The sequence below is a fragment of the Lolium perenne genome, chromosome 4 (genome assembly GCF_019359855.2).
Source record: "Lolium perenne isolate Kyuss_39 chromosome 4, Kyuss_2.0, whole genome shotgun sequence".
NCBI lineage: Eukaryota > Viridiplantae > Streptophyta > Magnoliopsida > Poales > Poaceae > Lolium > Lolium perenne.
The window spans coordinates 143267597-143283047 of record NC_067247.2 but is presented as its reverse complement, the minus strand read 5'-3'; positions in this window follow the sequence as shown (position 1 = coordinate 143283047).

Sequence of the window (15451 nt, the reverse complement as noted above, 5' to 3'; positions counted from 1 at the left end):
GAGTTTAAAAGGGACCTTCTTGATCGGATCCAAGAAAATACTGAAGGTTGGGAGAACGACAAGGATAGAGAATCAGGTATAATTTATGATTATAAATGCATTGAAGCTTTTATGGATACTGATAAATTTCGTAATATGAGTGCTACATATGGTCTTGATTCTCAAGTTGCTGAAAATCTTTATAAAGCTTTTGCCTCTCATTATGAATTGCCAAAGAAGAATTTTGATAAGTATCATGAACCGTATAAAGATAAAATTGATTCATCTATTAATAAATGCGTTGTAGTTGAAAATGCTGATCATGTGATTGCTGAAGCTTATATTGAAAATACTCCTTTCCCGGCTCGAATGAAGGAGTCCTGTTATAAATAGTGCGGTTTATAAAAGTGAAAAAAAACCTGTAGAACCTGAAGAACAAATAAAAGTTGAACCTTGTTGCAATAGTTAAAGATCTTGTGACCGAAAATGTGGAGGATGGTCATATTATTTTCAGAAGATGCTTCTAATATTGTTTCACATCCTAATAAACCCAAACAAGCTAGTGTTCCTATGCTATCTGTTAGAATTGGTGATCATTGCTATTATGGATTATGTGATATTGGTGCAAGTGTTAGTGCTATTCCTTATGAGCTTTACACGGAGATTATGCATGAAATTGATTCTTGTGAACTTGAAGATATTGATGTGGTTATTCAGTTGGCTAATAGAGAAACTATTTCTCCAATTGGTATTGTTCGAGATGTGGAAGTTTTATGCGGTAAGATTAAATATCCTGCTGACTTTTTGGTACTTGGTTCTGCTGCTAGTGATTATTGTCCTATTATTTTTGGTAGACCTTTTCTAAATACTTGTGGAGCTATTATAGATTGCAAGAAAGAGAAAATTTTGACTAAATTTGCTGGTGAATCTTATGAGTTTAACTTCTCTAAATTTACCAAAACTCCTTATAAAGCTGACTTGCCTAGTAATGATTTTAAAATGGAGCAGTGTGCATCTATTGTTCTTGTTCCTAATAATCCTTTGCAGCAACATTTGGAGGATAGCGAGAGTGAAGTCTTTAGGAAAGAAAGAGATGAGCTTGAGGAAATTTTTCTTCGCCAACCTATTCTCAAGCATGATTTACCGGTGGAAGATCTGGGTACAACACCGCCACCAAAGGAAGATCCTGTTTTTGATTTAAAGCCTTTGCCTGATAACCTTAAATATGCTCATATTGATGATAAGAAAATATATCCTGTTATTATTAGTTCTAAGCTTTCAGAGTTTGAAGAAGAAAGGTTATTGGAAATATTGAAGAAACACCGAGGAGCTATTGGCTATACTCTTGATGATTTGAAAGGGATTTCTCCTTCTATTTGCCAACATGCTATTAATATGGAAGATGATGCAAAGCCTGTTGTTGAACATCAGCGTCGCCTAATTCCGAAGATGAAGGAAGTGGTAAGGAATGAGGTATTAAGACTTCTTGAAGCTGGTATTATATATCATATTGCTGATAGTAGATGGGTTAGTCCTGTGCATTGCGTGTAGGATAACGTTGCATAGAAAACAAAAATTTTCCTACCGCGAACACGCAATCCAAGCCAAGATGCAATCTAGAAGACGGTAGCAACGAGGGGGTATCGAGTCTCACCCTTGAAGAGATTCCAAAGCCTACAAGATGAGGCTCTTGTTGCTGCGGTAGACGATCACTTGCCGCTTGCAAAAGCGCGTAGAAGATCTTGATCACGATCGGTTCCGGCGCCACGAACGGGCAGCACCTCCGTACTCGGTCACACGTTCGGTTGTTGATGAAGACGACGTCCACCTCCCCGTTCCAGCGGGCAGCGGAAGTAGTAGCTCCTCTTGAATCCGACAGCACGACGGCGTGGTGTCGGTGGCGGTGTAGAAGTCCGGCGGAGCTTCGCTAAGCTATGCGGGCAATATGAAGTGGAGGAGCAAAGCTAGGGTTTGGGAGGGGGTGGCCGGCCACTCAAGGGGGGCGGCCAAGCTATGGTCTTGGGGTGGCCGGCCCCCTCCCTTGGCCCCTCATTATATAGGTGGATCCCAAGTGTTGGTGTCCAAGTCTTCGAATAAGACCCGAAACCAAAACCTTCCATAGGAGGGGGGAAACCTAGCCCAACTAGGACTCCCACCCAAAGGTGGGATTCCCACCTCCCATGTGGGGGTTGGCCGGCCCCCTATGGTGGAGTCCACTTGGGACTCCACCCCCACTAGGGCTGGCCGGCCATGGAGGTGGAGTCCCTTGTGGACTCCACCTTCCTTGGTGGTTTCTTCCGGACTTTTCTAGAACCTTCTAGAACCTTCCATAGAACCTTCCGCGACATTTTATTTCACATAAAATGACATCCTATATATGAATCTTATTCTCTGGACCATTCCGGAACTCCTCGTGATGTCCGGGATCTCATCCGGGACTCCGAACAAATATTCGAACTCCATTCCATAATTCAAGTGCTACCATTTCAACATCCAACTTTAAGTGTGTCACCCTACGGTTCGAGAACTATGTGGACATGGTTGAGTACTCACTCCGACCAATAACCAATAGCGGGATCTGGAGATCCATAATGGCTCCCACATATTCAACGATGACTTTAGTGATCGAATGAACCATTCACATAAATTACCAATTCCCTTTGTCTCGCGATATTTTACTTGTCCGAGGTTTGATCTTCGGTATCACTCTATACCTTGTTCAACCTCGTCTCCTGACAAGTACTCTTTACTCGTACCGTGGTATGTGGTCTCTTATGAACTCATTCATATGCTTGCAAGACATTAGACGACATTCCACCGAGAGGGCCCAGAGTATATCTATCCGTCATCGGGATGGACAAATCCCACTGTTGATCCATATGCCTCAACTCATACTTTCCGGATACTTAATCCCACCTTTATAGCCACCCATTTACGCAGTGGTGTTTGGTGTAATCAAAGTACCTTTCCGGTATAAGTGATTTACATGATCTCATGGTCATAAGGACTAGGTAACTATGTATCGAAAGCTTATAGCAAATAACTTAATGACGAGATCTTATGCTACGCTTAATTGGGTGTGTCCATTACATCATTCACACAATGACATAACCTTGTTATTAATAACATCCAATGTTCATGATTATGAAACTAATCATCCATTAATCAACAAGCTAGTTTAAGAGGCATACTAGGGACTTCTTGTTTGTCTACATATCACACATGTACTAATGTTTTGGTTAATACAATTCTAGCATGATATATAAACATTTATCATAAACATAAAGATATAAATAATAACCACTTTATTATTGCCTCTAGGGCATATCTCCTTCATTGCGTTCCCAAGAAAGGAGGAATGACTGTTGTGCCTAATGATAATGATGAGCTCATCCCTCAAAGAGTAGTTGTAGGGTATAGAATGTGCATTGATTTTCGAAAAGTTAATAAAGTTACTAAGAAAGATCATTACCCTTTACCATTTATTGATCAAATGCTAGAAAGATTGTCTAAAAATACTCATTTTTTGCTTTCTTGATGGTTATTCTGGGTTTTCACAAATTGCTGTTAAAGCTAAAGATCAAGAGAAAACCACTTTTACTTGTCCCTATGGAACTTATGCTTATAGACGCATGCCTTTTGGTTTATGTAATGCTCCTGCTACTTTTCAAAGATGCATGTCTGCTATTTTTCATGGTTTTTGTGAGAGTATTGTAGAGGTATTCATGGGTGATTTTTCCGTCTATGGGAATTCTTTTGATAGTTGCTTGCGAAACCTTGATAAAGTTTTGCAGAGATGTGAAGAAACTAACCTTGTTCTTAATTGGGAGAAATGCCACTTTATGGTTAATGAAGGAATTGTATTGGGACACAAAATTTCTGAGAGAGGTATTGAAGTTGATAGAGCTAAAGTTGAAGCAATTGAGAAGATGCCCTATCCGAGGGATGTTAAAGGTATTCGTAGTGTTCTTGGTCATGCTGGGTTTTATAGGAGATTTATTAAAGATTTCTCCAAGATTTCAAAGCCTCTTACTAATCTTCTTCAAAAAGACGTACCTTTTTGTTTTTGATGACGATTGTAAGGAAGCTTTTGAAACTCTTAAGAAAGCCTTAACAACTGCTCCTATAGTTGAACCTCCTGATTGGAACTTACCCTTTGAGATTATGTGTGATGCTAGTGATTTTGCTGTAGGCGCTGTTCTTGGACAGCGAGTAGATAAAAAATTGAATGTTATTCATTATGCTAGTAAAACTCTTGATGCTGCTCAAAGAAATTATGCTACAACTGAAAAAGAATTATTAGCTGTAGTCTTTGCTTGCGATAAATTTAGATCTTATATTGTTGATTCAAAAGTTACTATTTATACTGATCATGCTGCAATTAGATACCTTATGACAAAGAAAGATGCTAAGCCTAGGCTTATTAGATGGGTACTTCTTTTGCAAGAATTTGATTTACATATTGTAGATAGGAAAGGTGCTGATAATCCTGTTGCTGATAATTTGTCTAGATTGGAAAATATTGCTTATGATCCTGTTCCTGTTAATGATAGTTTTCCAAATGAACAATTGGCTGTAATAAAGGTGAGCTCGCGAGACAGTCCTTGGTATGCTGATTATGCTAACTTTATTGTTTCCAAGTACTTGCCTCCAACCTTTTCAGCTCAGCAAAGGAGGAAGTTCTTTTATGACTTGAGGCATTATTTCTGGGATGACCCACACTTATATAAAGAAGGAGTGGATGGTATTATGCGAAGATGTGTTCCCGAATATGAACAACAAGAGATATTGAGTAAATGTCATGGTAGTGCTTATGGAGGACATCACGCCGGAGAAAGAACTGCGCAAAAGGTTCTACAATCAGGTTTTTATTGGCCAACTCTCTTCAAAGATGCGAGAAAGTTTATTTTATCTTGTGATGAATGCCAAAGGGTTGGTAATATCTCCAGACGTAATGAAATGCCCATGAATTATACTCTTGTTATTGAACCGTTTGATTGTTGGGGATTTGACTTCATGGGACCTTTTCCCTCTTCAGAAGGTAACACTCACATACTTGTTGCTGTTGATTATGTTACTAAATGGGTGGAAGCTATACCTACAAAAAGTGCTGATGGTGAGACCTCTTTAAGAATGCTTTTAGACATTATTTTTCCTAGATTTGGAGTGCCTAGATATATTATGACTGATGGAGGTTCTCATTTTATTCATGGAGGTTTTAGAAAAACTCTTGCTAAGTATGGTATTAATCATAGAATTGCTTCCGCTTATCATCCTCAAACTAGTGGTCAAGTAGAATTATCAAATAGAGAGATTAAATCTATTTTGGGAAAAACCGTTAATAAAACTAGAAAGAATTGGGCTAGTAAATTGAAGGATGCACTATGGGCTTATAGAACTGCTTATAAAAATCCCATGGGAATGTCACCTTATAAAATGGTTTATGGGAAAGCTTTTCATTTACCTTTAGAACTAGAGCACAAAGCTTATTGGGCTGTTAGAGAATTAAATAAAGATCCTAAACTTGCCGGTGATAAGAGGTTGTTGCAATTAAGTTCTATAGATGAATGGAGAAGTGAAGCTTATGAAAATGCTAAACTCTTTAAAGAGAAAGTTAAAAAATGGCATGATAGGAGGATTATCAAAAGAGAATTTAATATTGGGGATAAAGTCCTATTGTATCGGTCTCGCCTCAGATTCTTTGCAGGGAAATTACTCTCGAAATGGGAAGGACCATATGTTGTCGAGGAGGTGTATCGTTCAGGAGCAATCAAAATTAGCTCTCTCCAAGGCAATGCTACGCAAGTGGTGAATGGACAAAGGCTCAAGCATTATATCTCGGGTGATTCCTATAATGTTGATGTTGATATTATTCAAGTGGAAACACCGGAGGCTTTCATCAAAGGGCAAATTGACAGTCCGCCAGAACTCGATTTTGAATAGGTAACGATCTTTGGTAATGAAAAGTACGCAATTTACTTTCCGAACAATATTTTTGCTGTTTTTGGAAAATATGAAAAATTACGAGTTCGAAATGGAGTGGAAAGGACGCACGAGGCGCCACCATAGGCGGCGCGGCCGACTGGGCCCGCGCTGACCTATGGTCTGGCCGCCTCGTCGCCCCTTTCCGACTCTAGTTCGATCTGGTACTTCCCTTGTGTCGTGAAAATTTTTGCTATATAATCCCCCGGACCCCTGGAGGTCCGTATATCGTGTTCTCGACGTGTTTTGTTTCGAGCTGTTTCTGCCAGGTTTTGTTTCGGATCTAGAGCCATCATGTCTTCGTCGGAAACTCCGAAGGACAGCTCCAGCAAGGATGTTGGCAACTTGTACATGGAGGAGCTGAGGATGCACCCCAAGGAGTTGCTGCTTGTTGAAGGAGAACTGCAGGTCAAGGATGTCCAGGGTCCTAAAGGAGAAGGAAGCTTGGAAGACAGGATGGAGAAGCTAGAACAAGAGGTTTTCAAATACAAGAAGATGGCTGAGCGTGAGGTGGATATCTTCCACAGGATTGTGTCTGAACTCATTCTTGAACATGAGAAGGAAAGCGCAAAGCTTTGGAGCGACATCCTCTCACTTCACGACACCACCAACAAGCTCCAAGCACAACTTTATGACGTTCGAGAATCGAAGCGTGAGTATGAAAACAGGTTTAAATACATAAGCCGTCTTTGCTAGTTTCAGGATTCCCCGAGGCCAAGATGTCGTTTCTTGATGGAGAGCCTCTTCCTTGGAAATTTGATGACGGAATTCATCACCACCATCTCCGCAGGAGTAATTCATCATCGGTATTGGCATCCCCTTGGTTTGTTCCAAGCTTGGGGAGTGCCGCGGTATCACATCATCACTACCTTTTACTTTTTATTGTCAAGTAGTGTCATATCATGAGTAGGGAAGTTATCATATAAGATGGATTGCAGTTGGAAGTATCTCTCCTTTAGTTGGTTATCTATGTATCCCTTGGTGTGAGTTATCGTTATGGAATATTAATGAGAAGTCTTATCATTTACGTATTGCACATCTTATTTTAGTTTGCAATCTCTACTATATGATTTACCTTGTTGTTAGTATTGGTATCACTTTGGGAGCATTGAATAAATCTATTTGGTTTTGGCAAACTTAGCATTGGTCAATAGCAACAACACTTTGAGGTTTAGTTAGAAAAGAGAAATACATGTAGATGTTTCATTGTCTTTCTTTCTTGTTAGCTCATAGCTTATTATTCTGAAGTTAAAATTGTTTGTGCTTACAAGGAAGATGCATGATTGTTTCTATCACATGTATATTTGTTTGTTTCCCTCGACTCTTATGCTTGCTAATTAACCTTGCTAGCCAAAGACCTGTACTGAGAGGGAATACTTCTCGTGCATCCAAACCTTAGCCCAAACCGATGCCATTTGTGTCCACCATACCTACCTACTACATGGTATTTTCTGCCATTCCAAGTAAATACTTCATGTGCTACCTTTAAACAATTCAAAACTTAGTATCTCTTATTTGTGTCAATGTTTCATAGCTCATGAGGAAGTATGTGGTGTTTTATCTTTCAATCTTGTTGGGCAACTTTCACCAATGGACTAGTGGCTTCATCCGCTTATCCAATAATTTTGCAAAAAGAGCTGGCAATGGGATTCCCAGTCCCAAATTAATTAAACTAAATAGACACTCCTCCATGGTATGTGATTGATGGACGGCACCCGAAGGATTTGGTTAGCCATGGCTTGTGTAAGCAAAGGTTGGGGGGAGTGTCATCATCATAATAAAACTAAAATAAAAAGGCACTCCTTCATGGTATGAGATTGTTGGCAGGCACCCGAGGATTCGGTTAGCCATGGTTTGTGAAAGAAAAGGTTGGAAGGAGTGCCACATAAAATGAAAATAATATGGGAGCCGCTCTTTGAAGGTTTGTCTGGCAAGGGGGTTAGAGTACCCGCTACCAGTCGTTGACAACAACAAACACCTCTCAAAAATGTTACTTTTACCCTCTTTATACGATTGCAAAACTGAAAAAGCTCTAGCACATGATTTAATCCCTGCTTCCCTCTGCGAAGGGCCTATCTTTTACTTTATGTTGAGTCAGTAAACCTATTTCCCTCCATCTCAAGCAAGCATTTGAGTAGTTGTGATCCAACCATTATATTGTGATTTGCTTCATCATGTCTTTTATTCTTCCTTGTTTAGTACAAGTTTTATCTGAATGAATATAGCTTTGCAAGTTATCAATGATCATGAAGAGACCATTATGATTGAGTATGCAAGTTGTGCCTTATAAATTTTAACATGAGAGCGCTGCTCAATGAGATAAGTATAATCTGTTAATTGTTCTCTGACCAAGAACGAAGTTTGCCATCACCAACTATGATTTCCTATGCACCTTTATTTGTGATTACCTTATACTTGTTTCAAGTTGAGTTATATGAGGAAGTTGTTTACTATAATGTCTTGTGCGAATGAATATGATGCTTCTTGTCCGTATTTTATTTATCGACTCTTCACTCTATAAACATGTGGTCCTGTTTATCGAGCTCAGTTTCGCTTGGGGACAAGCGAAGTCTAAGCTTGGGGGGAGTTGATACATCCAATTTGCATCACTATTTTATATCATAATTTGCTGTTATTCATTGATATATTTCATATTGGGACACAATACTTATGTTATTTCATCTATTTTGCATGTTTCATCATTGTTGGAGGATCAAGCACCGGAGCCAGGATTCTGCTGGAAAAAGCACCGTCAGAACGCAATATTTCAGAAGATCAACTCTGGAAGGAAATTATACCAAAAATCCTATTTTTCAAGATGACGAAGGAAGCCAGAAGGAGGAGCTGAGAAGACCCAGGGTGGGCCCACACCATAGGGCGGCGCGGCCCATGGCCTGGCCGCGCCACCATGTGGTGTGGGGGGCCCATAGCCCCTTTCGCCTCCTTTTCTTCGCGAAACCCTTCGTCCTGAAGACCTAAGCCACAGAGGGTACCTCGCGAAGAGTTAAAGCCGCCTCTGCGGGGCGGAGAAGACCAGAGAGAAAAGAGCTCTCCGGCGGGCAGGAATCCGCCGGGGAAATTCCCTCCGGGAGGGGGAAATCGACGCCATCGTCACCGTCATCGAGCTGGACATCATCTCCATCACCATCATCATCATCTCCACCATCATCACCGCCGTCTCCACCGCTGGACACCGTCACCGCCGTAGCAATTTGGGTTTGATCTTGATTGTTTGATAGGGGAAACTCTCCCGGTATCGATCTCTACTTGTTGTTGATGCTATTGAGTGAAACCATTGAACCAAGTTTATGTTCAGATTGTTATTCATCATCATATCACCTCTGATCATGTTCCATATGATGTCTCGTGAGTAGTTCGTTTAGTTCTTGAGGACATGGGTGAAGTCTAAATGTTAGTAGTGAACTATGGTTGAGTAATATTCAATGGTGTGATATTTAAGTTGTGGTGTTATTCTTCTAGTGGTGTCATGTGAACGTCGACTACATGACACTTCACCATTTATGGGCCTAGGGGAATGCATCTTGTATTCGTTTGCCAATTGCGGGGTTGCCGGAGTGACAGAAACCTAAACCCCCGTTGGTATATCGATGCAGGAGGGATAGCAGGATCTCAGAGTTTAAGGCTGTGGTTAGATTTATTCTTAATTACTTTCTTGTAGTTGCGGATGCTTGCAAGGGGTATAATCACAAGTATGTATTAGTCCTAGGAAGGGCGGTACATTAGCATAGGTTCACCCACACAACACTTATCATAACAATGAAGATTATTTAGCCGTATGTAGCGAAAGCACTAGACTAAAATCCCGTGTGTCCTCGAGAACGTTTGGTCATTATAAGTAAACAAACCGGCTTGTCCTTTGTGCTAAAAAGGATTGGGCCACTCGCTGCAATTGTTACTCCCGCACTTTACTTACTCGTACTTTATTCAACTGTTACATCAAACCCCCCTGAATACTTGTCTGTGAGCATTTACAGTGAATCCTTCATCGAAACTGCTTGTCAACACCTTCTGCTCCTCGTTGGGATCGACATTCTTACTTATCGAAAATACTACGATACACCCGCTATACTTGTGGGTCATCACCTGTACAAAGGTCTAAGGAGAAAGCTCGCATTTTGGATTTCTCGCTTTTGATTATTCTCAACTTAGACATCCATATCGGGACAACATGGACAACAGATAATGGACTCCTCTTTAATGCATAAGCATGTGGCAACAATTGTTATTCTCATATGAGATTGAGGATATATGTCCAAAACTGAAACTTCCACCATGAATCATGGCTTTAGTTAGCGGCCCAATGTTCTTCTCTAACAATATGTATGCTCCAACCATTAAGGTGGTAGATCTCTCTTACTTCAGACAAGACGGACATGCATAGCAACTCACATGATATTCAACAAAGAATAGTTGATGGCGTCCCCAGAAACATGGTTATCGCACAACAAGCAACTTAATAAGAGATAAAGTGCATAAGTACATATTCAATACCACAATAGTTTTTAAGCTATTTGTCCCATGAGCTATATATTGCAAAGACGAATGATGGAATTTTAAAGGTAGCACTCAAGCAATTTACTTTGGAATGGCGGAGAAATACCATGTAGTAGGTAGGTATGGTGGACACAAATGGCATAGTGGTTGGCTCAAGGATTTTGGATGCATGAGAAGTATTCCCTCTCGATACAAGGTTTAGGCTAGCAAGGTTATTTGAAACAAACACAAGGATGAACCGGTGCAGCAAAACTCACATAAAAGACATATTGTAAACATTATAAGACTCTACACCGTCTTCCTTGTTGTTCAAAACTCAATACTAGATATTATCTAGACTTTAGAGAGACCAAATATGCAAACCAAATTAGCAAGCTCCAGGTGTTTCTTCATTAATGGGTGCAAAGTATATGATGCAAGAGCTTAAACATGAGCACAACAATTGCCAAGTATCAAATTATTCAAGACATTTTAGAATTACTACATGTAGCATTTTCCAATTCCAACCATATAACAATTTAACGAAGAAGAAACTTCGCCATGAATACTATGAGTAAAGCCTAAGGACATACTTGTCCATATGCAACAGCGGAGCGTGTCTCTCTCCCATACAGTGAATGCTAGGATCCATTTATTCAAACAAAAACAAAAACAAAAACAAACCGACGCTCCAAGCAAAGCACATAAGATGTGACGGAATAAAAATATAGTTTCAGGGGAGGAACCTGATAATGTTGTCGATGAAGAAGGGGATGCCTTGGGCATCCCCAAGCTTAGACGCTTGAGTCTTCTTAGAATATGCAGGGGTGAACCACCGGGGCATCCCCAAGCTTAGAGCTTTCACTCTCCTTGATCATATTGCATCATACTCCTCTCTTGATCCTTGAAAACTTCCTCCACACCAAACTCGAAACAACTCATAAGAGGGTTAGTGCACAATAAAAATTAACATGTTCAGAGGTGACACAATCATTCTTAACACTTCTAGACATTGCATAAAGCTACTGGACATTAATGGATCAAAGAAATTCATCCAACATAGCAAAAGAGGCAATGCGAAATAAAAGGCAGAATCTGTCAAAACAGAACAGTTCGTAAAGACGAATTTTAAAATGGCACCAGACTTGCTCAAATGAAAATGCCCAAATTGAATGAAAGTTGTGTACATATCTGAGGATCACGCACGTAAATTGGCTTAATTTTCTGAGCTACCTACAGGGAGGCAGGTTGAAATTCGTGACAGCAAAGAAATCTGAAACTGCGCAGTAATCCAAATCTAGTATGAACTTTACTATCAAAGACTTTACTTGGCACAACAAAACACAAAACTAAGATAAGGAGAGGTTGCTACAGTAGTAAACAACTTCCAAGACTCAAATATAAAACAAAAATACTGTAGTAAAAACATGGGTTGTCTCCCATAAGCGCTTTTCTTTAACGCCTTTCAGCTAGGCGCAGAAAGTGTGTATCAAGTAACATCGAGAGATGAAGCATCGACATTACCTTGGGCTTTACCCTTACCTTTCTTGTCCTTTTTTTTACTCTTTGGCTTAGGGAATATATGGCTACCCCCGGGTGTAGAGGTGAATTTTAGGGTGCCTTCTCTCATGTCTATGACTGCTCCCAATAGTTTCAGCAGGGATCTTCCGAGTGTGATTTGTCCTGTTCCTGCGCATTCAATGACAAGATAATCAATGGATATTGTTCTCCCAAGAATGGTTGTATGCACACCCGCAGCTATCCCTTTAGGAATTATAACAGAGTTATCAATAAGAGTTATTCCTTCTCCCCTTCAGTAATTCCCAAAGTTTCAAAGATTTATGAATACTCTTAGGCATTAGGCAAAATTCAGTCATAATATCACAATTAGCATGAAGAGTTTGGTCACCTATGACAATTTTAATAGTAGGATCCCACAATGAAGGTTCAGAGTTCACTAAAACTTGATCAAGACGGTTACGAATATATCCATAATTTTCATTTAAGCGAGATGCACTTGTCTCAAGAGTGTTTAATCTATTATAAATGCTAATAAGGGCTGAATCAAAGTTATTAGCTGAATCATGTGATGCAACCAACTTCTTTATGGCATTAAAAGCTTGATCCCCATTACAATGAAGGAAATCTCCTCCCACTAGAGCATCCAAGTCATATCTATAGCGAATCATAAGACCAAAATAAAAATTACTAAGGAGCAAACTTAGAGTCATTTGAGGTTCAGCTTTACGATAAGAAGTAAAAATCCTGGACCAAGCATCTTTAAAACTTTCCTCATCCCCTTGTTTAAAAGTAAAAACTAATTCCTCAGGTGAAGAAGTAACAGGTACAGAGCTAGACATGATAGCAAAAGTAAACTAAATGCAAGTAACTATTTTTTTTTTTTTTTGTGTTTTTGATATAGAGAACAAGGCAGTAAATAAAGTAAAGCTAGCAACTAAATTTTTTTTGTGTTTTGATATAATGCAGCAAACAAAGTAGTAAATAAAATAAAGCAAGACTAAAACAAAGTAAAGAGATTGGGAAGTGGAGACTCCCCTTGCAGCGTGTCTTGATCTCCCCGGCAACGGCGCCAGAAATTTGCTTGATGCGTGTAGTTGACACGTCCGTTGGGAACCCCAAGAGGAAGGTGTGATGCGCACAGCGGCAAGTTTCCCTCAGTAAGAAACCAAGGTTTAATCGAACCAGTAGGAGTCAAGAAGAACGTTGAAGGTTGATGGCGGCGGGATGTAGTGCGGCGCAACACCAGAGATTCCGGCGCCAACGTGGAACCTGCACAACACAACCAAAGTACTTTGCCCCAACGAAACAGTGAGGTTGTCGATCTCACCGGCTTGCTGTAACAAAGGATTAACCGTATTGTGTGGAAGATGATTGTTTGCAGAAAACAGTAAAACAAGTATTGCAGTAGATTGTATGCAATGTAAAGAATAGGACCGGGGTCCACAGTTCACTAGAGGTGTCTCTCCCATAAGATAAAAGCATGTTGGGTGAACAAATTACAGTCGGGCAATTGACAAATAGAGAGGGCATAACAATGCACATACATGTCATGATAAATATAGTGAGATTTAATTGGGCATTACGATAAAGTACATAGACCGCTATCCAGCATGCATCTATGCCTAAAAAGTCCACCTTCAGGTTATCATCCGAACCCCTTCCAGTATTAAGTTGCAAAACAACAGACAATTGCATTAAGTATGGTGCGTAATATAATCAATAACTACATCCTTAGACATAGCATCAATGTTTTATCCCTAGTGGCAATAGCACATCCACAACCTTAGAACTTTCTGTCACTGTCCCAGATTCAATGGAGGCATGAATCCACTATCGAGCATAAATACTCCCTCTTGGAGTTAAGAGCAAAAACTTGGCCAGAGCCTCTACTAATAACGGAGAGCATGCAAGATCATAAACAACACATAGGTAATAACTTGATAATTAACATAACATAGTATTCTCTATCCATCGGATCCCGACAAACACAACATATAGTATTACAGATAGATGATCTTGATCATGTTAGGCAGCTCACAAGATCCAACAATGAAGCACAATGAGGAGAAGACAACCATCTAGCTACTGCTATGGACCCATAGTCCAGGGGTGAACTACTCACTCATCACTCCGGAGGCGACCATGGCGGTGAAGAGTCCTCCGGGAGATGAATCCCCTCTCGGCGGAGTGCCGGAGGAGATCTCGAGAATCCCCGAGATGTGATTGGCGGCGGCGGCGTCTCGATGGGTTTTCCGTATCGTGGCTCTAGGTGCGGGGTTCCGCGACGAAGGCTATTTGTAGGCGGAAGGGCAGGTAAAGAGGCGGCACGAGGGCCCACACCATAGGTCGGCGCGGCCGGGGCACAGGCCGCGCCGACCTGGTGTTTCGCCACCTCGTGGCCCCACTTCGACTCTCCTTCGGTCTTCTGGAAGCTTCGTGGCAAAATAGGACCCTGGGCGTTGATTTCGTCCAATTCCGAGAATATTTCGTTACTAGGATTTCTGAAACCAAAAACAGCAGAAAACAGCAACTGCCTCTTCGGCATCTTGTTAATAGGTTAGTTCCAGAAAATGCACGAATATGACATAAAGTGTGCATAAAACATGTAGATATCATCAATAATGTGGCATGGAACACAAGAAATTATCGATACGTCGGAGACGTATCAAGGAGGCAGCGGCCCTGGCGACGGCGGAGGAGGCCAACTCCATGGCCAGGACACTCCTGTGGGACTCCTCTCTGGCCGAGGCCCTCGAACGCCACAGGCGGCAGGACGAGGTGTCCAATGTGCGGCGTGCGCGGTGTGCGGAGTGCGCGAAGCGCTCGCGCTTCGACGACGGCGCCGGCCCCTCTGGCGGCCAGTAGTAGGCTGCGTGACTGCGAGTAACCGAGGCCGGTGTAGGCCGCGCGACGGCGAGTAGGTATGGCCGTTCTAGTTTTAGGTTAACTCGACTAACCATCTCTGTAAAGATGGTCCTTTTGGCCAATCAATCGTAATGAAAAAATCTTTTGGTTACCTAGTCACTGCCGACCGGGCACAGATGCACCCAACGCGGACACTTTCCACGACCGCGGAGCGTCCACGGAGACGCAAACCTGGCGCATATTTGGGTTAGGTTTGCGTCTCCGCGGACGATCCGGTCACTTTGCGTCGTCCCGCTGGTCTAGACGCATTTCCGGTCACGGCGGACAAAAACGGTCGCTCAGCGTCCGTTTGCGTCGCGCCGCTGAAGATGATGCCCTAAATCTCTGACATCACATATGTCCGCTCCCTCGTGTAGTGGTGTACTCACACATTCGTGCTCCTATCACTTCCACGGTTGAGACTTTTTTGTCGGGGGCAAGGGTCCCTGGAAACTGCATTATTCCTGAGTCAAGTATTTAGTGAAATCACCCGGAAAAAAAAAGGTATTTAATGAAATTATCTAAAAGAAAAGTATTTAATGGAATCTTGTGTTCCAGTTTTTCTATAAAA